The sequence below is a fragment of the Myzus persicae genome, unplaced genomic scaffold (assembly GCF_001856785.1).
Source record: "Myzus persicae strain clone G006 unplaced genomic scaffold, MPER_G0061.0, whole genome shotgun sequence".
NCBI classification, from domain to species: Eukaryota; Metazoa; Arthropoda; class Insecta; order Hemiptera; family Aphididae; genus Myzus; species Myzus persicae.
Genome location: NW_019101653.1, coordinates 22,682 through 50,496, shown reverse-complemented (window position 1 = coordinate 50,496; position 27,815 = coordinate 22,682). Strand labels below are relative to the sequence as shown.

General features: G+C 29.1%; 1 pseudogene; it reads right to left on the bottom strand.

The window, feature by feature from the left end:
* Window positions 1-15,113: 15,113 nt before the first annotated feature.
* Window positions 15,114-15,618, bottom strand: LOC111029944 (annotated as a pseudogene).
* Window positions 15,619-27,815: the final 12,197 nt, after the last annotated feature.

Here is a 27,815-nt window from a genome sequence, read left to right as displayed (position 1 = left end):
CTTCTTTTCATGTCGATAATAATGTTTTTCTCTTGTCAAACGATTTGAAAATGTAAACTAGAATCCTCATGAGTTTTTCTACCTAGAACAAAAAAAAAGTTTACAGTAAGGCTAAAATGAATTTTTAATGACCGTTTGAAGTTAAAATTTTTTCGACATTGGATATTCACCAGTAAGTTAACTATTTCTCTTTAGAGAAAATAGAATAAGTTTTTATTTTATTTTTTTGTCTTTTAAAAACGAATAACTGTTGAGTCTTGAATCTTTCGCCAAATGTTTATTTTATCATTTTCTATACATGATACACTTTTCAAAATATGTTGACTTTTTGAGTTATTTATAGACGTTTGGGATTTTCAATTCTTCAAGTTTTTGTTGTATCCAATTTTCCATAAAACTTTTCATTTGGTATAATTATAATTATAAATACCAAGTCATTTTTTAAAATAATGTACCTATGTTATCAACTATAATCTATATTATTCGCACATATAGTGCGTCTCATCAGTAATCAATAGGGACTGGAATTGTATTATATTTTTGCATATTTATTTATTTATTAGCCTATAGATAAATGTAGTTGAATCTTAAGCTAATGATTTGGTATGCAAAATATAATTTTCTATATTTTTACATATTATGAAGATTTTTAATGATTACGCATGTACTAACATTTTTCAATAATATTGTGCATAAAATTCACAATACAAAAAAAAAATAGTTATAAGTTAATAATACTATATGCAGGGGGTTTCGCTTAATGTGATCACTTTGGTGCAGGTCATTTTGATTCTATAAAACATTTACAACATTTTTTTCATGATTCAATGTTTTTATGCAATTACATATTTATTTATAATTACATATCCAGCGCGACGGTAGTGGCGCGAAGCTAAGTAAAAAAAAAAAAACGGAGTAAAAATAGCGAAATAGCCACTAACGTATAATATCAGGACACCGAGTTTTAACATTGAAAAATCGTCCTAATTTATGTCAATTCTTTTCCAACATCTACAGGGCAAACGGCTGAACATATAAAGTAGTATGAGGTATCAATCGATCAGAAATATTGTGCAGGTGAGAACAGAAGAATTCGCTAGCAGATTGGTTTGATAGTTTGTAAGTTATAAGCAAAAATGTTGATACATTATTAATTACTGTAAATGTAACTTAATTGTATTTATTTAAGTATACTTCTACGTCCTGCCAAATAGTTAAACATAATATGTTGACTAAGTATTTAACATTACAATTGATCTTATTTGTCATCATAGGTATTTGTTATAATATAAAATGTCATTTTACTTAATTTCCATATTACATCACGTCTTTTAAAGCTTTAATCATTATTAATTTTTTTTTTTTTTAACTTAGCTTTTTTTTACACGGAGTTATAACGAAGTGTTTTTGGTGTGATATCAACTATTTTTAATGTTGATGTGTTAATCATCTTGTATTCTATAATAATAATAATAATAATAAATAATAATTAATAAATGACACAAGTACACGACGCACAAAGATAATTGAATAACATAATAACGTACAACGATATACTGTCATACTAATAAGTTCAAAAATAAAATGGGTTTTATAAATTAATCAGTTTGAAATACCATACAAAGTTTAAGATTGTTCATAAAAGAGATTCAATTATCCGGTACTTAGTGATTCTAATAAAAGGTCAATTTAACATTAGGAACATACAATTTGGTTCGGGATTTTCATTTTTGATTCTAATAAACGATTGATTCTATTAAACCAGTAATCACATTAAGCGGAACTCACTGTATTACCTAATTTAATTTAATGAAAACTTTCTTCAATGTTGATATTTTGATTATTTTACCCATGTATCGACTCGTTGACCTTTTGGCTAAGTATTATCAGTACTCAATTGATTATTGTTTATTGATGGAGATCACTATTAACAGTATAAACAAAATAAAGTTTGCTGAAGAACCATAACTATTACTATAACGTCGAAAAATGTGTGTGAAAATGTACGTAGTGACTAAGCATACTTTAAATGACCTTAAATAATAGACCAGATGTTTTCTGGTATTTGACGATTTCGACGAATATATAGATCAGAGTTTTTCTCAATACAATGACATATTTGCAATTTGCAGAGAACCTTCGTGTATTTTTATTTAAGTCTTTAGTAGTAAACTGTAACTCTCTAAGTAATATAAAATAACATAAAATGTATGATAAAAACAAACTAGTTTCTTTCAATAGATGCGTTCGTTCATAATTTTTTATTTAGGTGAGTGAATTTTGCAGAGTGTGCAATGGAATGGACCAATTGATGACCATTAATGGGAAATTAGTAATACAAGTTCAATTATTTAAACTATTGCAATTGTGATACATTTAATATATTTTTTAACTTGTTTTAATTTGATAAACATGAATATTTTCGACATAGCTTATATATTTTTAGTGCATATTTTAATGATAATAAGTGCATAAAATATAAGTGCATGCATATTTTGAATGTTGGTAGTGCATATAATTCTGGGACCTAGTCAATAATCATTATTTGGATTCTTTTAAAAATATTGTAGGTACGTGTTTACATAATACACTAGGTAATATTAATGATTATATTTCAATTATGTTTTATAATATGCGCACTATATTATGAGACTATGGTGTTTTATATTTTAACGAATTTCACTTATTTTAATTACACTTATTGATTTATTGATTTTAGGACAGCTGCCTAGTTTCATTTAAATTTTACATTGCAGTGAAGTGTCTCGTAATTTAAAAATAATCCTTTATTTAAAGTTTTGAAAATAGTCCAAATTTTAAATATCCATTACTGTTGCGTGCTCAGTTTTTTTAACGGGGTGTCGGAGGTATGACATATCCTCAGCCCACGAGCACGACCCTGGTCCATAGTAAATAACACAATATAATCATAACTGAAAAATGTCGTAAAAATGGTAATATATTATTTATTGTTAATTTTTTATTTAACAAAACAATAGGTACAACAGTAGGGAATAATAAAGATAAGAAGAGATGGGGAAAAGAGTCTCCAACGGTTTAAAGGTTCGTAATCATATTCAGATAAATGGCCTATAAGGCATCTTTACACCTTAAAAGTTTTTGGACTTTTAAAGTATTTTTTGATGAATTTAAGGTACAAAACACGATTTTTTTTACTTTTTTCAAATACTGTAACTTTTTTCTTATACACTATTTTGAAAAAAATGAATTACAGGTTGTCTCGAAAATATTGTTCGCTTCATATGTTGTTAATTGGCTAGTGTTTTTACTCTAAAATCACTTAAGAACGAGTTTCACTGTATTCCGTATGGTCGTTTTTAATTTTTTTTTTCAAGCAAAGAACGCCTGTATACACGCATATAGGTAATACAAAATACACAATGGTCGATGACGCAGTATTCCTCCGTGTGTAACTCTAGTATTTATACGCCAATTGATTATACTTACGTTCTATAATCATTGATGTTGTTAGTTATTAAATAAAATATGTGTTCATTTATACTCAAATATCAAAATATTTTTACCAAATTTTTATAAAACTAGTATAGTCTTATGAACGTACGTAATACATACTACTTATATGAATATTTGGACTAAAAATATTTAAATCAGCTCTATAATATTAATTTGAATAATTTGAACTGTGAAATAGAATATAGATATCCTGCTATAAATGTAATTATTATATTATTATACGACATAAATTTATCCAAGCAAATACCAATTTCAATTAATATAGTATCTAGTATCTTATACAGCTATAGTATTATCACAGATTAAATAAAACAGATTAATTATCGGTCAGCTGCACCTAATGACTTGAACAGCCCAAAATTGCAACTGCTCACAGAGAGGCCTATTATTCGTTCCTGGTTTATATGTATTAATGAATTATATTAATATAATATATGTTCGAAAGATTCATTTAGTTTGACGTTTTATATTTTTGTGGTACACTGATAAATAATTTATATAATTATTTCAAATATTCTTACATATAGAGATATATTATGCATCAAAAGTGTATGATATAATATTATATGTAATAGGTACGTCAAAAGTTACTTCTAATATAAATATTAATCGTTAAAAATGTATATTTATTATCTAATAATTTGTTAAAGGTAATAGATACGATGTACGTATAATTCAAATTATCGATTTAAAATTTTCTCACCTTGACATTTTATACAACTAACAAAATAAAATAAAAAAATAGTCAAATTTGTTTCAAAAATTATTGTTGCTGATTGAACGTATACGGTATATCAACTGCAGAATCTAGGACAAAATATCCAAGGATAAAATATTCAAACCAAAATATCCAAGGACAAAATATCCAACAGTCAAAATATCCATGCACAAAATATCCAAATGTATCCGTTTTACGTAAATTAGTAGATTAGTAGATTACCATTTACTTACTAATAAAATTAGCCCAAATATCTTAAATTACTAATTACTAATAGTAAAATAAATTACATCAATAGTAATAATATCACAAAATGTACTGCACACACATTAGTCAAATAGTTAAATAATAAACTACACTATTTTCCAAAAATTTAGAAAATAGTTTTCAAAAATGTATTAATTACTGATTGTAAAATATATTATATTAATTGTAATAATAGAATAATAACAGAATCACAGACATCCAAAAATTTGGACATTGATTACCTAGATGCGGCATGAAAATGCAGCAGACGAGACCAAAGTCGTGCAGCGTCAACTGGGTACTAACTACTAATGGACCACCATTGAAAAATAAAAGAAAATATATGTTAAAACATCTTTGCGAAGAGTACAATGATGGAAGTATTTTTTAAATGCTATTGCTAATTTTATTAGAAATTAAAATAAAATGTTCTATTTTTAAAAACGTTTTTCTAAATTTTTAGAAAATAGTGTAGGTAGTTATATTTTTTAATAAATTATTTACTATTTTATTTTATTTTATTGAGTGTTCATAAAAATAAATTATTTTACATTTTATTTTATATTATTTGACTATTTAACTATTAGTTGGTGCAAAATTTATTTTACTAATAGTGATGCAGTGTAGGTATATAGGTTTAACTAATTTTAAGAGCTAATTTTTTTACAAAGTGTTAAATTCTGAGCGGAATGAATGTATTGATTTTACAATGATGTATGAGTTTTTTTTTCTAAATTTTTAGAAAATAGTGTAGGTAGTCATTTTTTTAGCAAATTATTTAATATTTTATTTTATTTTATTATGTGTAGTGTCGAATATTGTAGACAGTCGTCGGTATAATTATTTTACTTAGGTAGGAATATTTTTAGCAATTAAGATATTAGGATAGGTCAAGCCTTAGAAGCTAAATGTGCTGAGGCGACAATAATATTTTGTATATAACGTCGCCGTAAGCGCAGGCACGAGAGGTCGGGTCGTCGCCGAGTGTCGCTCGGCGAGGATGCGGGTACGACGACCGTCCGTGTGGCGGTCGTAATACGGGCTAGGCGATCCTAATTTGTTAAGTGTTTTATTTATGTTAATTTTTAATAAAAAGTGTTTCCGACCCCCAAAAATTATTTGTTCTGTTTGAGTAGTCACGCAATTTGCCGTACTCCTTGAATCCAATCTGTAACCGGTTAATTTATGGTCGTTGAGGATTTCAGGTTTAAACGGTAAAGGTAATCTTACGTTATTGTATTCTTTTCAATCCAATCTGTAACCGGTTAATTTATGGTCGTTGAGGATTTCAGGTTTAAACGGTAAAGGTAATCTTACGTTATTGTATTCTTTTCAATCCAATCTGTAACCGGTTAATTCATGGTCTTTTGGCGCCTCAGACGTCCGTAGAGGTATATCACTTGAAAAGTGCATATGCGACAGTAGGTATACTGTATTCGTAAAAACAAATTGTTTTACATTTTATTTTAAATTATTTGACTATTTGACTAATGTGTGTGCAGTATATTTTGTGATATTATTGCTACTAACGTAATTTATATTTATATTTTAAATGTGTAATTTACTAATCTACGTAAAAACGGATAGATTTGGATATTTTGTCCGTTGATATTTTGACCGTTGGATATTTTGTCCTTGGATATTTTGGTTTGGATATTTTGTCCGTGGATATTTTGTCCTTGGATATTTTGACCGATTACCATATCAACTATATACCTGCGTCCACGACTGCAGCAATATTCCTCGGCACTACGCGCAGCACAACATACACTGGAATCACTTTTTAGTACAAGACCAAAATGATCGGCGTCTATAGGTTTCATTATAGATTCCATTTAAACTTTTTTCAGATGGACAAAATTCATAAATATTACGAAAATTGGTAATTGAATTCGAGTTAGAAATTCATAAAAAAAATTGAATGTATATCGAAGCTTTAAAAATGTAATTAAAGATTCCTTTAGTTTTATTACATTAAAACAAAAATAAATTTTACTGAAAATTAAAATAAATTTTTTATTTGCGTTTGAAGTTAGAAATTGGATATTCAATCGTAAATTTAACAAATATTCTTATACATATTCCTCATATATATTTTTTTATTTTGTTGTATTTCTTTATATTAATTATATTAATAATCCTAGGTACCTACTTGAATTTTTCAAAATATTTTGATCTGTTTGGAGCTATTTATCGAATTTTTTTAAATATTGAAAAGTATATTATATTATATTATATTATTATATTGTATACACAACGACATTTTCAAATACAATTGTTTCGGAAAAAATGAATTAGACATACTGTAAATAATTGTAATAATAATACTTATAGTAAAATAAATTACTTTAATCACAAAAAAAAAAAAACAAAAAGAAAAAAATACATAGTAGGTAATGGTATAGGCTTTCAGACCGTCTCCGCTCAGAATCGTTTTTTATACGTGATTTTATATCTTTGAATTTAAATTTAACACATCCATTACAGTGACTTTCTAGACCAGTGGTTCTCAACCTGTGTGCCACGACACTGTACCGCGAGATCGACTAGGTGTAAAATGTCATAACATGTATAGGCGCGTGGCGATAACTATTGCCTACGGCGAAGTTATCGAAGTTACTGTGGTTGTAAAGTTATTGAGTGTGCCCTGAAAACGTGTGATGTATAATAACCAAAAAAGGTTGAGAGCCCTTGCTCTAGACACTTAATGTATAGGTACAGCAGAGCGTTAAATACTTACCTACATTTTCAGCAAGTTCCTAATATTCATTTTCCTGTTGACTTACTTTTTCTTATTTATAAAAAGACAAGACAGTAACCCAAAAATAAAATAATTTTTTCGTCTGCCATAATGACATGCAAACATACATTCACTGAATAATGTATTGCTTATGTAAATTAGCGATCGTGGGATCGATATTTTTACAGCTCAATATTTTTTTGTCCATCCTTTAAAATAACGTTTTTGTGTTGCCTCAGGCCTTGGATGTAAGTATAGATAACAACCCGTATTTATGACTATGATAATACTGTAATAATATTATAACTTTCACATAAACGTTTATCGTAAATGTAATGCAAACAAGACAAACAATGGGAACATAGATTTGAAATATCTATTATACAGTGTGACGTTTTGTGAACGAGTGTCTTTCAATACAATGTAAAGGCGTAAAGCCCTATTCATACGTTATCATATTGACATCATAATATACTCATACGTATATCCATATATCAATTGAAAGTTATGTCCTAATGTTACACGTGCGACCATGTGTAAGGTTAGTGAAATACGATATTGATAAATGCAAACACGACACAAGTACTTCAGTGCTTACAATGTTTGAATATCAATAAGTAATAAGTGTAATAATTAGGTATTGTTAAATATTTTATAGTCAATTTCAGTACCGAATTTAACTATAGTGCTGCTATACACTGCCGCCTTTTTATAATTATTTGTTTAAGTTTTTGTATTATGAATATTGAAAAAACAACTAAATATGAAATATTAATACCTATGTTTTTATTAAACATTTCTTTTTAAATACAAACTGATTAATGGAATTACAATATTATGTTACATAATATATTTGTAAAAATAATGTTTAATAGCTTAGTACTAAAATAGTTTTTAAGAAAACTTTAAAGTTTACTTAAAATTTACTTAGCAGTTTTTTTTTATACAAACAGATACATGTTATTATTATGATAATTTAATACCTATAATAGTTATTATGTAATCGTATAAAAATAATTCATCGAAATCCGATGGATAAATTTTGAGTTAAATTCGAACAAACATACACATCACAAATAATTGTATATAATAACAAAGATAATAACTATTAAAAAAATAATTATATTATAAAAGTGAAAAAGAAATTTGACACTAAAATAATTTTAAAAAGAACTCCAAATACGGTATACATTGGTTTTTGAATAAACTATTTTATTATTGAACCATCGCAGTCGTATCGTATTGAATCGCGGACGTTTCGCCCCCGCCGTTTCGTCCCCGTCAAAAAAACAAGTCCACGGACGTTTCGTCCCCGTCTATTATTAAGATAGGACATTTGGCCCCCGGGAGTTATATAGATTTATTTATACCTACCCATAGGACGTTTGACCCCCGGTTAGGTTAGGTTATTACTAGGGCTCGGATTTATATGTATTTATATAACCAAAGTATGTATTTACACAATAAAAATATGTACATAAATATGTGCTAAAGAATTCAAAATATATATTATAAAAAAAAAAAAAAAATGATCAATTGCTATGGATTTTTCACAAGCAGTACAATACAAAATGTGACCGTCACTTTTTAAAATAATGTTCATTTGGATATTCAGAAACATATTTTATTGCTTTGCAAGACGATCGTACTTTTAAATATAACGAACAACGAGACCACGAAACACACACTACAATGTCACATTAAAAAGTACACATTTATCGCAGTGTTCGCTCGCTCGTGTTTAACGCATTTAAAAATGAGTTAATCGTAATACATTACGATAAGATATCTGATATTTCAATTGATAAAATCGTATCTAGAAATAATCGAAAATATAACAGGTTGAGTGTTATGGTCGTTTGTAATCAAGGATCATCAATGTCAAAAATACGTCCGGTGGACCCCACCGACCACACGATATTATACTAGTCGTGAACTACTGCGCAAAACTAGTACAACTGTGATGATACCTATCTAATTTGTCATAGGAAAAATGTTATAAACGTTTTCTATTTATATTGTAAAGACTAAATAATATTTTATACCTGCCCTGGATACTATAATAGTATATACACAGAGCACACTACGCAGTAATAGTTTGTCTGTGTAATTGTGCGTACGGCTTCAGTGAACTATGGAGGTGTTGACCACGAAAAGAAATAAGAAGAAATTAGTGCACAACGATTATTTATATTACAAACAAAAAAATGTGAAAATTGGTATCCGGTGGGTGTGTGTTCACAAAGGGTTATGTGATGGATCAGTTACAACTGACGATGGAATCAATTTTGTTTTAAAGTTTGGAGATCACCATCATAAAGGTAACACTGACCTAATAAATGCAGAAAGAGCTAAATGTATTATGAAGAACGCAGCAAAACAAAACTACGATATACCGTCTCGAATTTTTGCACTTAATGTAATCCCATTATCCAACGAAAGTAGACAGTTAATTCCGAAAGAAGATTCGATGAAAAGGACTTTACGGCGTGTCCGTAGCAATATTTATCCTAAAATTGCAAAAATAGACGATATCATATTGGAAGGAACACAGTGGAGTACAACCGGTGGAGAACTCAATCCAGAACCATTTTTATTTTACGACAACAAAAATAATAATAATCGTATTATAATATTTTCTTCAAAAACGTGCCGCGAAATTTTATCTGAAACTAAAATAATTTATATGGACGGAACATTTTCAACTTGTCCTTCTGAATTTTACCAAGTATACATATTACATGCAAGCATAAATAATTTAATAATTCCTGTGATGTACGCTTTGCTTCAACGTAAAAATAAGGACACTTATATTGAGTTATTGTCTGCTATACGGGATCAATTTGTATCGCTTTCAATAATTTCTATTGATTTCGAACAATCTGTAATACAGGCTATCAAGGAAGTATTTCATGATGAAGTATCGGTGCAGTTATGCTATTATCATTTAAACCAGTCCATCTGGCGAAAAGTTCAGGACTTAGGTTTGGCTATAAAATATAAAGAAGACAAAAACTTCAGATCAGCCGTAAAAATGATTCCTGCATTAGCATTTCTTCCAACCAATACTGTAAAAAGAGGTAATTTATATTTTTTTCAAATAATATTTTTGAATCGCGGAAAAAAAGTCCCGGTAAAAAAAGTTCCACACTAAGAAAAAAAAGTCCCGGTAAAAAAAGTTCCACACTAGGAAAAACAAGTCCCGAGTAGGTCACAAGGTACATACTTATTTATTTTTATTTACCATATTTTCGAATGGGGGGGGGGGGCTAAACAAAGTAAATCAAAATTTGACATCTTAACAAACTAGTTTCAATAAAGTCTTATAGCTGTTAATAATTGTAATATTTCATTATTATATACCGTCCCCTAAGAACCATCATGGCCAATCTCAGTTTTCCCAACTTTTCAGGGTGAACAAAAAATTTAAAATATAAAATGTATTCCATAACACGGCCAATGGGGGGGGGCTGAAGCCCCCTAAGCCCCCCCTGGATACGCCACTGCACTACAATAAGTAAAAAGTACAACTGTACAACTGCAGTATAAGAAATAAAAATATATAATATGTACAAGCATTTTATTCATTACACTTACACACTAAAATACAAAGCACAACTTACTTTTTTTTCGGGACTTTTTTTTCCTAGTGTGGGATTTTTTTTACCGGGACTTTTTTTTCCGATTACCAATATATTTGTTATGTAGACACATTACACATACTTCAGTGTTTGGAATTTTTATTAGGGATGTCAATACTATTCAATTCATTAAAGTCTATTGAAGAATTGGACGACATTTTGGTGTACTTTAATTCTACATACGTTAATGGAACATACAAATCTATTCCTACAGAGTACGGTACGATTAGGTTAGTTCGACGTCCGCCAATATTTTCTCCGTATATGTGGAACGTGTATAATGCCACGAAAGAAGGTTATGGTCGAACCAACAACGTGTCTGAAGGGTTTAATAATAAATTTAAAAATATTGTAAGAATTAGTCACCCAAACATTTTTATTTTTATCGAGTCCTTACAGATGTGCAATGCATCTGCAGTGACTGCATTGACAAAAAAAAGAAATGAAATTATAAATATGCCAAAAATAAATCATTACGAAGATAAAATAAAACAACATTGTAATGAATTTAAATGTAATAACTAATAATGATAATGATATTTTATATTTTTTGAAAAGAATAAGTGATCTAATATGAATAATTGTGTAAATGTATTTGTATTGTAAATGACGTGATTGTGATTTTAATCTAATAAAAATTATAATATATAATTAAAATATTATAATATATAATATTATATTTGTACAAATTATTATTACTATCATTATAATTGTTTTTTTATTATGAATTTAAATGTTAAGTTAAAAAAAAAGATTTAAATTTGGTTATTTAAAATTCCAGGGGCCAAACGTCCTATGGGTAGGTATAAGTAAATCTATAAACTCTCGGGGGCCAAATGTCCTATCTTAATAATGGACGGGGACGAAACGTCCGTGGATTCGTTTTTTTGACGGGGACGAAACGGCGGGGGCGAAACGTCCTTTTACCGTATCGTATTACCACCTGTTTGTATTGAATTATTATACTATTATTTTTATAGTTGTGTAATTATCTAAATGTTGTATATTCCCAAGACTGATGTTTTTTTACTGCATAGGTTCTATATGATATCATTAATTACCAATAATTCATTATATTGTTACTACTCAATTATAAATTATAACTGATTAACACAATATATTATGTATACATGTGATCATTTAATATTTAAATTTTTTTCGGTGGTTTTTTTTTCACATTTTTTTTACATCATTAACCACAGTTAACTAAAGTGCAGATAATTAAATTGTATTAACCTACGACCTTAGACCTATTAATCATATCATGATAGTACATCACGACGCACTGAAGATATCTTCTCTCTCTCTACAGATGTACTATCATTATATTTTATTTTAAACATTTTCCTAAGTTTATAGTTATTTTATAATCCAGAATTGTTTCAAAAGTTTTGTAAGTTGTCTAAGATGATTAAAATATATATTTTAAACGGATTTAGGATAAAAAAGACACGGATTTATTTTTTGTACCAAAACAATTATTTGGTTATAAAGGTTATTTCATTTATACACAGAATTGTCAAAATTGAGAATTCACTGCGTTTGGTGTGGAATGCGCATTATATATAGGTAGGTCCTGGAGGTACTGTGTGGTGGGCTGTATAGTTATTGTTCAGTATTTCTTGGAAAAAAAGGACCACACCCGTTTACCATAATGTCATCCTTCGGAGTTCGGTTACCTGCTATCCAGCATAATACCCTGTCAATTTAATTTATTGGTTTTTGGTTTTTATGGTTTTCTGAAACGTGTCCAGTCTCGGTTTTAGTTCAGACCGACGCCAACAACAACAATGTCAGTGGATAAAGATTACAATATAAGTATACATCTCGGATACTTCGTAGCACATGAGACCTCGGACATATTTTACTTTTATTCCGACGCCACAGACGGTTACAATAGTCTATAATATAATATATATATATAACTATATAGACCACGGGGTGTCTCACCGTATTTTTTCTCGTACACTGGTAACAGACATTCACGACCCTTTATAACCGAGAGGCGTGCATATACATCGAACATATTTGAATGCTGGAGGAGATGAGAACATAAGACGTAAGGAATTTCGCCCCTCACACGCCCCGTATTATTATATAAAACCATTTATAATCCAAAATAATTTCAGAGACCTGTACGAATACAGTTAAACAATATTTTAATATAAATAATATAAGTTTAAAATATTTCTATTATAAAACTAAAATAAAAATCATATACCAGATAATAATAAAATGCACAAATAAGTATTTTTTACTCTTGCAACATAATATAATTGTAAAAATATTCAGAAAGCAAAGAAAAACAAATTTCTATGACAATAACTATCATTTGCAGCAGTGATATAACGCAAAACATCGTTCATAAGAACCCAGTCAAACGTCCACTATCGATCATACAATAAAAAGCGTTGATTTTTAAACAAAGCCTTGTCACCAGTTATATTTAGCTCAGATAAACATTGATATTGTTTAGACTCCACTTTTATAATTCAGCAATGTACTTTTTTGCTGACGGACTTTTTTTCCCATTCATCAAGTTGATATAACTGATAAGCACTCATTTTAGTGAGTCCCGGAAAAAAGAACATTTGTTAACAATTTTAAATATAATAATTGTTCATGAAAATTAAAAAAAAATACATACATTTGTGGTTAGTGTGTAAAGTGATCACTTACTTTACAAACATTTACATGGCCCAAATGCATAAATAAATGTCTTATATTGAACTCCTTAAAAACGGTCGGTATGGAATTCCCTTAAGAAAAATACATATTTAGTTTAATATTTAAAAATATTGAAGTATAAAAAATGTATTTCTTTTGAAAAAACTTGTTTTTATTTCATAAACTTATGTGAAAAATATAAACAATTATATCTTTCATTCTTTATCTTTCTATAGGTAGAATATTTAAATATATTATACATTAAATACAATATAACTTGTGCCTTGTCGTATATAAAAGAGTAAGGTACATTTTTATTAGATACTGAAAATTCTCTTTGTAGAGATCATATTATAGTGACCTTATGTAGTTTAATGTGGTTTTTTCATATTGTCAAATGATTTATAAAATATTGTGTATTGTATGTAACGAAACGTTGATGTGAATTTTGTTGTGTTAGTAATTTATAGAATTTTTTTTTTTATTTATATATTTAAAATTTTTTAATGTGTGCATAATAAGTGATCACTATACAAACTAATTACAAATGCATGTCATTTTTTAATTTTCATAATCAATTAGTATATTATTTTAAATTTTTAAAAATAGTATTATTATAATTGGTCTTTTTTTACCTATTACCAATTTTAGTACTTTAAGGACAATTGACAAACTACAATATTATCAACATAATATATATATTATTTTAATCACTTGTGATCTGCAATCTGAACTTTCTATGTTTGCAATAATCTATGGGTACGGCAATCGGAAAAAAAATCCCCAAAACCAACTATTTAGAACTTATTTAAATTATAATAATAAAAATAATATTGTTATATATAACTTTAATACATATAAAATAATTAATAATAATTAATTATAAAAAAAAAAATAAAAGGTGCAACTCAAATATATGTACTTGAATACAAAAAAAGATTATTATGACATTTAGAGCTTGGACTACGGGGAAAAATGATAATAGTCAATATTCCTAAAATATTCAGTATTGCAATTCTAAAGTTTCAGAACTCAATAACCCAAGAAACAAAGAAAATATTTCAAAAAAATGTATTGTAGTTAAACAACTAGTTTTACATATAACGAATAAAAAAAAATAATTAATTTACTTTTTAAAATTTAGAAAAAAAAAATTGACATTGATCTTTTCTTCCTGTTATGCATCTTCATTTTTGTCGATTGGTACATTATCTGCGGTAATCGGTCAAAATATCCAAGGACAAAATATCCACGGACAAAATATCCAAATCTATCCATTTTTACGAAGATAAGTAAATTACACATTATAAAAATATAAATATAAATATATTATATAATATATAAATTACGTTAGTAGTAATAATATCAAAAAATATACTGCACACACATTAGTCAAATAGTCAAATAATATAAAATAATTTGTTTTTATGAACACATAATAAAATAAAATAAAATAATAAATAATTTGTTTTTTGTTAAAAAATATAACTACCTACGCTATTTTCTAAAAATTTAGAAAAACGTTTTTAAAAATAGAACATTTTATATTAATTTTCTAATAAAATTAGCAATAGCCTTTAAAAAATTTGAAATGTTCCTACTTCCATCATTGTATTCTTCTCAAAGATGTTTTAACATATATTTTATTTTATTTTTCAATGGTGGTCCAATAGTACCCAGTTGACGCTGCGCTACTTTGGTCTCGTCTGCTCGTTATGCCGCATCTTAGTAATCACTAATCAATGTCCAAATTGTTGGATGTTTGTGATTCACTTTAATTAATATTAAACAAATTATATTGAATATTTTAATTGAATAAATAAATTGAAATAATAAATAAGTACTTACTAAGTTTGAAAACCGATTATTCCATCCCTCACATACATTGTTAGTCCAATCTCCGTTGTTTAATGTTACGCTCTTACATTCCAGACAGATGGTGGAAAATGAGGAGATGTTTTTCACAATTTTATACGTGTCTCCGATTGCCCGTTCCCAACTCTTTTATACGACCCTACATATGTGCGTTCAAAATACTCGACCAAATCTGTAGCTTCTTCAGGCATGATACTTTTTAAATAATTTAAACCTTGAACAAATCAAGCTATATTTATACTTTTAAGTCAACAATTCACACCAAACATTACCCGAAATATTATTTAATAAGAAAACGGAATCGATTGAAATGTAATAAAATAAAATCGAAAACAAAATAAATTATATTAACTTCACATACATAAAATGTGATTCTTATTAATACATAGAGTTAATTAAAAATTAATAAAGTTAAGTTAGTAGTTATAAATTAACAAAAAACAAAACATACCTAGACAAGTTACAAAGTTAAAAAAAATTATAATTTTGTTCACCTAGAAAACTTTAAATTTTAAACTCGATTATGACCAGCCTTGGAATTTGTTCAATAGTGAACAATAATTGCGTAAAAAGTTTGCAGATTTGAAATCTTGACTTCAAGTTTCAACAATATAAATCGCTGAACAATGTGGTATAATTCTGATAACCTGCTAGGTTTTATTGATCAAAACAATTTATAAATAGTGATTTTTTTTTTGTTGTAACTATTTGCTACTAAGTAGCTGACTAAAATTTAACTATACTGGCCACAATACAAACCAAAAAAAAAAAATGCTGCTAATGATTAATATTCTCAGTACAAACAGATTGTTGTTATAGTTCGTTAGTTTATGTTTAGCTCGTCCTCGTGGCACATGTACCTAGACACTTCAATATAAAGAACTGTTACTAAGTTTGATTCTTTACATTTTTCCTATACTAAATGACACAGAAGATGAACACCAAGTCGTTGGACAATACCAATGAGCAACGCTTCGTGATGGTTGGCTCGCTGCAAGATTTGGCATTCGATGGTGGGATGACGAAGGTCGATTGCCAGTTGCGACTTGCCATGTCATCACCGGAACTCAGGACTGAATCGCCAATTTTTCATCAAGTCGTAGCAGAGACCGACCCGTCGCTGGTGCCAACCTATCACGAGACTGCAGAGTTGGTCGGCGCCGACGTGGCCATTTCAACATTCTTGGAACTTGATCACCGCTGTTTATTCATCGAAGCGCTGGACTTGGCTGTAGACCGGAGAATCAAAGCTGTCTGCGAGCCACCACGACGACGCACACTTAGAAATTTCCAGTCGTCACCGGAACTAAGGCTTCTGTCTCCGGTACATGGCGGATTGAATACCGTCCCGTGCGTGTCAGAAGAAGTCCCAAGTAAACCAACACGAAGATCGCTTTGGAAGAGGTCCAAAAAATGCTTGTGGAAATCATTGGTGAATGTTGCTCGCAGAATATGTTTCTGCCATAGTTTTGTAAACGTGGAGTAATTTCATCAACTTCGACCTTCACCCCACACTCATGTATTACCAGTTACCACAATCAACCACCCGCCAAACTGTAGTATTTGGCGTACTATTGGACGTGTCAGGCCGGTTGAAACGCACCACCTGCTGTGGTACGTCGTACTCCGTTTGTCAAGTTTATAGTCTTACAAGTCGACGCCTTATGACGTTCTATTCTGGTACTGCAAAAACTGCAGGTTGGCAGCGGCTGACCGTGGTAACAAGTAACTGGTAACACGAGCGTGAGGGGAGAATTTTTTTTTCTATGTCTACAAAATAAACAAATTATGCATGCAGCGTTCAGCAAGCTCTCACACATTTTTTTAACATTTTCAAAACGAGCAATTTTCGCGGAATTTCTTTTGGCACCGGCAGAGCAGCCTTCACTCAGCTATACACTGCAGGTGAGAGATCCTCATCTCTGGTGACAACCGGAATAACTGCAAGTTCGTTCCGTAACAGTGGCACCTCGGACATCTGTAATTTTGCGATCCACGGCCCAATTCTAGAGCATCGATCAACATCGAACGGTGATAAGGTTGCAAGGATTTCGGCTTGTCAGTTTGGATGCCATCCTTATCTCTACAGTCAAGTGAAAGAATGAGGCACTGGTCGATCTTTACTGCAGCACCCAGTGAGACAATTCTAAGCTCTGTCGATGACTGTGTACATTTGGAACGTCCACGCAGCCACGGTGACCTGACAGCTGTGATCATCAACTGTCGAATATCTAGCTTGCAACTCAAGAACGACCATTTTTTGGAGTACCGTTAAGCGTGCCAGACCGATTGAAACACGCCACACCTGTTGTGTTCGCATTATCCTTCTCCGCTTGACAACTTCGTCTTTCCGCAAATTCTATGTTTTTCGTCGACTCCGTTCGACAAAATTGCCATTCTGCTAGTCCGACAAGTGATGAATAGTTTTTGTTGTAATATTGGACGTGCCAAGTCAGTCGGAACACGCCGCTTGTTGTTTGCCGGAAAATTGTTTAGGCTCTGTTTGTCAAGTTTGTCCATTTTGTAACCCCAAAGTTTTTCGTAGTTTGAGGTTATTGACAAGACAATATTATGTACATGTATAGCATTATGGTTTGGACTTATAGTTATCGTCTCAAGGACTACTCTACTTGATTTTAAAAAACATTTCGGTGTATATTGTATGAAACAATTAGTATCTATAAATAAATTCGATCTTCCAAACTCAAGTTTAGTAGTTCAGTTTAAGTAGGTAAATAAGTATTTTAAATTTCAGAACTACATCGATGAACCATGATTTAAGTTACAAATTATTCGATAGTATAATATAATTATGTTGTATTAGGTATATAGGAAAAAATGTGTTAAGTAAAAATAATATTGTTATAATTAGGTATTTTATTTAAACTTTACTTTTAAATCTTATGTCTAATCTTGGTTGACCAATCAATGAACAGCCGAATCTATGATAGCTATGAGACTTGTTATTTTCATGGCAGTTTCGAATAACATGTACAGGAGTGCTCTAAAGATTTTGGAAAATCTTTATTTTAAAGATAGTCTTACTCAGGGATTTTGTTTCGAAAAATAGAAATCCTATATATATTATTTATTCACAGGTATTAGGTTTATAAATATAAATTTTTGTGTTCAGGTACATCAAAAATATGTGCGAAAATCAAGAAGTGGCAATTCATAAAAGTAATCATTGTAATTGTATTCATTAAAGGTTTGTATTATAGAATTCGACTGAAACCAAACAGAAAACGATAGAAAGATACAATATACAATGTTACTCATAAGTGAGGACTTGATGACCTAAAACGAAAGTGTGCAATTGCATCAAGATTCGGGTCCTAGTCACAAGTTTTTAATATAGCAGTACAAAAAAATGTATTTCTGTAGTTAAAAATTTATAAAATATTTAATACTGTGTTAGCCTACTGTATAATAAAATAAATTACTTCAATAGCATATAATAGTATCGCAAACTATACCAAAATTAGTAAAATGTACATTAGAGGGGTACCCCATCTTTTAAATTATTTTAAATTATTATAAAATATAAAAAATATTATAATATTTAATAATATTATTATTAAATTATATTTTAAATTATTTTAAATTTCCCATCTTTTTAATTATCAAATTATATTTATTTTTAAGTTGTAACTACTTACTGGTTTACTACTGCGCGTCGGATCCATGAGCTGAGCTTGGCGAGCTTTGTTAATATTATATATATTGTAATTAATATATATTATATAAATATATCAAAAACAATTAATAATTCAACTCAGGGGTTTGACTAATGAATGTGCAGTATAATTTGTGATATTATTACAATTAATGTAATTTATTTTACTATTAGCAATTAGTAAATTTTTAAAAATTATTTCTAAATTTTTGGAAAATAGTGTAGTATATTATTTGACTATTTGACTAATGTGTGTGCAGTATATTTTGTGATATTATTACTATTGGTGTAATTTATTTTACTATTAGTAATTAGTAATTTGAGATATTTGAGCTAATTGTATTAGTAAATAAAGTGTAATCTACTAATTTACGTAAAAACGGATACATTTGGATATTTTGTTCGTGGATATTTTGACTGTTGGATATTTTGTCCTTGGATATTTTGGTTTGGATATTTTGTCCTAGATTCGCACATACTCTACATCTTCGTCATCTCTATCTGTTTCATCTGACTTGAGTGAACATGTAGCACGGGCCAGATAAAGAAGGTTCGCGGGCCGTCAGTTGCCCACCCTATAGTTTTAAAGAAATAAAATGTGAAATTGGGAAAATACAAGTTATAAAATGATTATTTACACATATTTGGTATCTACCCATACGTTATTATAACGGTTACGTGTACGATTAGTACTTCTTCAGTTCTTATGAGTAACTTTGATTTGTGTGACAGTGTGACTAAGGAAATCGTTAAATCCAATCAAGGACATAATACAATTTGCTTAAATGGTTATACTTATGAGCACCAAAAAGACTGTAAGTTTTTCAAGAGACGGAAGTGTGCAAAATTTAGTTCATATAAATGTGTATAGCGATTTTAAAAACATAGCTTCAAGATGAAAATCCAAGGGAGATCCATGAACTCAATCATTCTGCCGATAAAAATGGTACGCTTTATTTTAATAATTAGTAATATTAAAACCGAGAATCGCTCTGCTGTATAGTAGCAGGCGTGTGGCTTAAAACTCATTTAAACGATTGTTTTTTAATAATTTTCGAAGTACTGAATTTTTAAAATTTAAAATGCGATGTTTTACGCTGTATATTAATACATCAAATATCAATATTAAGAATTATAATTATTTATAGCTGTAGCTGCAATAAAAATTAAGCTAAAGATAAAAAATAAAGCTTTATCCTCAAATGATACACCCGGCCAAATATTTCCGGAACCAATCGGGAATTAATTTCGATAAAAATCGAACCACTTTTTCAATTTTCTACTATAAAACAAATACAGACAGAAAAAAATAAACACATCGACATCGTTTGTAAAAACCATGAATTATCGCTCGCTCGAAATCTGAAACATTTAACATTTTTCACCACTGCAGTGGAAGCGGTAAAATGAGTCTAGACACAATGTACTGCCACCGCTGTAGTGTGTGGTAAACATGTCATATTGTCATAGGGACATATTGTGTGTTCTACTGATTGAACAGCACTAAACATTTAAGATAAGAATACCGGTTGTATGTATTTAGGCGCTGTGTATAAATTGTGTAAATAAATACTTGTAAAGGGTCGAAGGCTAATTCATTTGATAATGTTTGGTAGAAGTTGTAGTTGCTAGTGACGACTACCCTGCACCCTAAATAATCCTATATTAAACGTATTAAAAATATCTGATTTTGAAAACAGATTTTTTGTAGATACTGTAAGTCATATAGACACACAAATGGACGGAGACTCGTTATCGGTTACCTCTACTTTTGACTTCGAATACAAAATATTTTTCTTTAATGTCGTGTAATCTGGACGACTGTACCAAACGACAAACGTCATTAGTAATGATTATTGTGGCAGCCATCAAGCGTAAAATAAATAATAATACATACAATTATACAAAAACCAACATAACATAAGATTTTTTTTTTTATTAATTCGTGGATTTTTTATGTAAAATCGGTTTGAGAGATAAATCAGAGTGATCGACTTTGTACACAACCGAACGGGGAGGTTAGGTAAAAGAAAAAAAATTCATCAGTTTGCTCCCTATACATTTATAATAGTACCGAGAGGTTTTTATTCTTTTCCTTTCTAAAACTAAAATTTCTTCTCGTATAAATATTTATTTTTATATTTACTATATTACTATGTCAAATTGTAGCCCAGTAATTAGTAATCATTAAAAGAAAACAATAAAAAGTAAACATATTATTCGCAGAATCATTTTAGAGATAATAATTAAAATATAATAAATGCTAAATAATTTTTTTTCGGGCAAAATTAGTGAACACACCGATTTACTAATAGAAAAATAAATATGAGTAATAATATATAATCCTTAGAAATACAATACATAATATCTTGGCATTTCTAATGCCTACTTATTATTTTTTATTCACTACTTCATATTATTCCACTCATTTACTTATTTTACATTACACAGTGTATAGATTGTAGAATTTCATTAAATAAACGAATAAAAATAAATGTATGATAAAAGCGTGACTGTAATTTAAAAAAAAAATCCTTACTATCATCAGCACTTAACACCTCTACACCATCAAAAACAAGCTCATCTATATTGAAATTTTTATAAAATTGATTGAGTATTATAACATTAATAGTCTATTTATTTATTATTGTATAATATTATATTATTTAGTTTAACAAAAAAACCTACTTTCATTTGACAGAGAAATTTCCTCATCAACTACATTTTTTCCTGTGTTCTCAGTAATATTTTCATCATTCTCATTATTAATTTCATCATAACACAATTTCTTTCTAGCACTTTCAACATTTTCATTAGCAGATGTTCTGGGATTAACGGTCTTGTCTACTTGAATAATATTATAATATTGCGTATTAATTAAAAGAAGTAGAATTCATTAAATACCTATCAGATTTTACTATCAAAAACTTACTATAGTTTCTAAGAGTGCACTCAACATCATTATTTGTTATATCATCAGCGTTATTCATTAGTCATTACAATATCATTACTACTCATATCCATATCTAAAGATTTTACACATTGTTATTGGACAAGAATTATTTTATATTATGCTACAAAATATTATAACTAACCATAATCTGACATGTTGTCCATTTCGTTCAATAGTTTATCAATAATATCTTCTTCGTCCATCATAATTAATGTTAAAAAATATACTTTTTTTTAATAACAAACTATGGAATATAATATAAAAATATTACATTTAATTGACTAGTTACTTACTAGTCATATTTAAGGCTAGGATAACACATTTAATTCGATTTCAGTTTCGCCACAAATTAGTACACACTAACATTATTTCAATTATTAATAATAATAACGTGCCATATTATCAAAAATCGTATGAAATGAGATACGACATATTTCATGATCAACATTTTAATAACTGAGTTACGACCATGTTACTATTTTATTTCTAACGTCTTTGAAATTAAATAATGATAAGATGTAATTTTATCATAAGATCTGTTATTTTTCCCTGCTTTTTTTGATGTATAAAACGCAAAATCGATTTTTTTTTAGATACGACTTGTTACTCGCCGAACGACGATATGATACTATGATAGCCATCGATATTGCAATCGAAAGAAGTTCATTATCTCAAATCGTGTACCTATTTATAAGTATATACATTAGATTATTAGAAAAACATTTCTAATAACGTATTTATTTGTCTGTGACGATTATAGGATGAAGCATCAACTCTATCTTGTATCGAAACTCAAACAAATAACAACTAATTGGTCAGTTGGAATTACATCTTGATCGCTTAATCGTAGAATCACATTTATAGAATATATTTGTATAATATTATACGACTACTTAGAATTAAAATATAGTTCATACAATTTCGACATTATAACATTATGTACCTATCGTATACTTCTAGAGTTATCTAGACTATGATTCATTATGACTCATAGCAAATTCTTTTCAAATTATTCTTTTAAGGTTTTTTATTTTTTTTGTCACTTGTTGTTAGGTATGTAGACAGTAGACATGTAATTAATATAAGATATACCATTAGTCATAACTAATAAGGCTGCAGTCTGAGGACAACATTATTATCTATACATTAAACTCACATTTTTATATTATAAATACTATATTTTTATGATTACAAACAGTTGAACAATCATCAGACATTCCGTACCTAATGATTTTACAAAATATTTCGATGTTAGGTATATAAAACCATTAAAACATTTTAAGTTACATAGATTAGTCATTTGTATAAAATGCCAGAAATCATACGGCATTTAAAAATAAATACAGAATATAAAATGTTCATGTGATCATAAAATAGCCAATGTTTAAAATTGAAGTGTGTGAGTATTTCTAGTGTTATAAACACCCATGCTTACCGTGTTCCAATATTTCTTAGAAAATACCAAGTGAAAACACAATATATATTGTCAACCCAAGTCAACAGCTGCGGTAGGTCATATTATTATTTAAACGTCATGCGCATTATATACGAATAATACTATTACCCAAATTCACCCTTATATAAGTAATAGCCACACTTTAGTCCGTAGGAGACTAGCATATACATTTTAACGTACCACGTCCGGGTATATCCGAGTACCCATGGGTATAAATGTGTCCTTTTTTTGTCATCTACCTATACAAAAACATAGACATCGTTGTATATAAAACATGGATCTGAGAGGAGACGGAGTCAGTATCTATTTTTAAGAATATTTTATATTAGTATTGGTAATTTATTTTTTCATTAGTAATAAACAGTACAGGCTGAACTATTTTTTGTTAAAAACATAGCATCTATTTTTTTTTGGCTTTACTTAGAGTTAGGATAGTAATAATATAACATTATAGCATTATGTTGCAGTGTCTTTAAAAAGTAAAATTACTGTAGAAAAAAATTGCATGATTTGTTATGGATATAACGAGAGTAATACGAGGGTTCACCATATTGGTAATGGCTTATAATTTATTATGCATAATTTTTTATCGAGCTTTTTTTCCGAAGACCATAATAATATTGTCTCACACTCAACAAGTATTCCGTGAATTTATAATTGGATGAGATAGTGTAGTGGATTTCTAGTTGGATCGACTGGGAAAATAATATAGTATTAGGAAATTAAATTGCATTTAATTTCTAGGAGACAGTAGGTATCCTAATTGTCAACACTCAACATTTATTTTTGCATTAGAAATTGATCAGGTAAAAATTCCTCACAGACAGGTAAAAGTCATATTGATCGTAAAAAATAGAAATACATCGAAATTTTATCTTACCTTTTCAATGCCACAATTTGGGTATCAAATTATCGGGTGCAATTACACTTATTTAACATTTGGTTTAAAAAAACCGGTCAAGTGCAAGTCGGACTCGCGCACGAAGGGTTCCGCACCATTATCTATAGGAATATTAAAACCGGCAACAAAATTATGGGAGCCCCCTTAAATATTTATTTTATTTTATTACTAGTATTTGTTGTTGTAGCGGCAATAGAAATATGTCATCTGTAAAAATTTGAACCGTCTAAGTATCACGGTTCATGAGATACAGGTGATACATACTGGTGCATCATGACAGATAACCGGACAGCGAAGTCTTAGACCTTAGTAATAGGGTCTCATTTTACCCTTTGGGTACGGAACCTTAAAAATGGATAATGTGTGAACTCTGATTTTTGTCTCAATATTTTGCACTAGTTTTAAAATTTAAAAATGATTTAATATTGTAATTTTCAAAACAATTGATGTTTTTAGCATTATAAAGTCTGCAGAAATGCGCAAACGATTAACAACTAATCTTTAATGTAGTTCAAATAAGTACTAGTAAATCGTTCAGCTTAGTGGAACACACTAGATAATTACACTGTGTGGCTCAGCTATTATGGACAATTTAGAATGTTGTACATTTAAAAAAAAAACATTAAGAGGACGCTATACAGTTCAGTTTTTAGGTGAGTTATGATCATTTTTAATTTGCATTTATTATACACGCATACCTCACTTAAAAACTGAATTATAGTAAGGAAACTTCCAACAAAACACAGATAAAGTTCTTGAAATCAAGTTTCATAATGGGTCGATTCACTCTAATTTTTAAGCCAACTGCATAAAACGTAAATTGCTGAGCTTAAATTGTGTGTGTTACGCGTTTTTAAGACGGACGCTACCCATGCAATTATTGTCTCCGTCTTACACACGCACGACCTACAATATTTTGTTCACTTATTTCAATAGTGTCCTCCGTTAGTTTTGATATTAGAGTGAATTGACCTATTATCATAGTTTTAGGTAAGAACATTATCTATGCTTAAGCGTCGGCAGATTTTTGGATACTTTAATTTTCAAGCGAGTTATGAGCACTTTTTATTTGTGTTATTTTGCATACTCTTATCTTGCTTGAAAATTAAAATATCGAAAATCCACCTAAGCTTAAGCATACATAATATTCTTACCTAAAAGTTTGATAATTCTTAAATTTACTCTTATATCAAAATTAACGACACACTATTCAAACTACTGGACGAAAATTTGCTATGTCGTAAGTTGGTAAGACGGAGACAACAAACGCGTGGGTAGCATCTTCTTAAAGGTAAAATTAAATATTAAACACCCAACAATGCGGTATTAAAATTATGAATTTAATTAGTGTTTTATGTTTTTTTCGAGAGGGTGAGGTCCGTTTTATTTGTTGACTTACGTACTATCACGTTTAAATAAACATTTAATTAGTTAGTTGTGGCAACGCACTTCAGCCTTAGTGTCTTATGGACTATAAAGGTACAAATTATTATGCAGGGAATTGACAAAAAATAATATGTAAGTATAATATACAACAAACCAATTTAAATACATTTATTTTTATGGTAAAATAATTTATTCTAACAATATAACACAAAATAATTTTGTGTTTCGCCTTATAATTTTTATTTGCTTGTATAACTCTACCTGCAGGTGCAAAGCCGTTTTTATTTCCATTTTATAAAGATCGTGAGATTGGCTTTGGGTCATTTATTTGACACATACACCATAAATTAAGCCACGGGAGTTTTGAGGGGGAGGGGATGGGTTATAAGAGACCAATTACACGGCGTGTTGTGGGACTGAGGCACCGTGCCTATGGGATCAGAGCGCTGCCACATTCTGAAACAGGTAGACGGTGTTCTCCTGTTCCTCGTTCGGTTTGAACGCCAGAACGTATCATTGTCTGTTGCTGGTTGTTCGTGTGCTGTCATCGAATGAACCTATTTTATTTTATTTTGAACAGAGTTGATTTCACATACAACTTTATCACTAAGTAAGTAAATATTATTATATTATTTATTAAGAGGAAGCAACACTGGTTTTTTTTTTATAAACGTCAATAAAATTTTATTCGTTGCTCAAAAAACTTGAACATTTTATAAAAAGCTGCTGATATTGATACAATAATAGTTGAAAAATATTAAAAATACATAGGCACGAATTTGTTTTATAAGGATTTAAAATTCAAATGTTGAAACACATTTATCAAATGGAAAATTTATAAATTATTTTGTTTTGGTTAAATATTTATAAAATGTTTAACTTTTATAGCTAAGAATAAAAAATGTATAACAAAGTCGCACACAAGTATTTAATTCTGTAACCAAAGAATCTAAAACATATATAAACACAGTTTTCTTTTTATAGTTATTTTATGTTCAAATTTAGACGAAATTACATTTTATAAAATTACCAAGAATAATGATTTAAATTATTTTTTTGCAATTTAAAAATATTCTTCTTGGGTACTTGAAACTTTAAGAGTATATTATTATGTTTTATACACACAATGACTTATCACATGCAATATTTTTGGTAAAAACGAATTTAACCATCTTTAGTACTCAGAGTCGTATTTAGAGGGGGGGCAACAGAGTGTTTGGAGTTTGGAGTTAGTTGCTGATTGTGCGGGCCGTCAATTTCGAGTTTTAAATTGTATTAAATTTGTATTCAGTATACTAAGCTATACTTTTTTTTTGCTCCAGTTCGGCAAATACCTAAATATGGCTGTGGCAGTACTAATGCTTAGTTGCAAGATAAATTACTTTGATCACAATAATATCATCAAATATGCTAAATTACTAAGTAATATTATAGGCTAACGGAAGTTCGCTTAGAATCATTTTTTGTATAATATGATTTTAGAATTATTAAATTCAAATTTAACACTATCCATTACAGTAACCTACTTGTAAGGTACTATTCAAAAGAGCGACATCCACTTACCTGCTTTTTTATGTCGATTGTTTGCTTAAACAAGTAAATTTATTCAGGTAAACTTTATTTGTGGATTAATTTTGTTAATTAAATATTTAATTTAATATCAGGTATACAGTCTGCAATATTCTTATTTTAATTTTTACTGCAATCAATTTGGGTTACAATTTGTTTACGCAAAAATACACGACTCAATTGCGCACATATATTCCTTTTCACTTTAACAGGCTTAGGACTGTCTGCTTCGGATAGGCGTGATTGCAAATATGTGTGTGTTGTGTGTAACATAAATCGTGGATCTAAGAAAAAAAGGACACGGGAATAACTGTGAGGTAAAAAACGACATGAGCAAAAAACGTCACGGAAAAAAACGTCAAAAATGTATTTTTATCTAAAAATTAAATCATCGTTTCTAAGTTTATTAATATAATAATGGCATAATATTGTTATATACAATTTGGTGGAAAACGTAAAATAAAAATTATAAATAATAGTTTTAAAAAATCA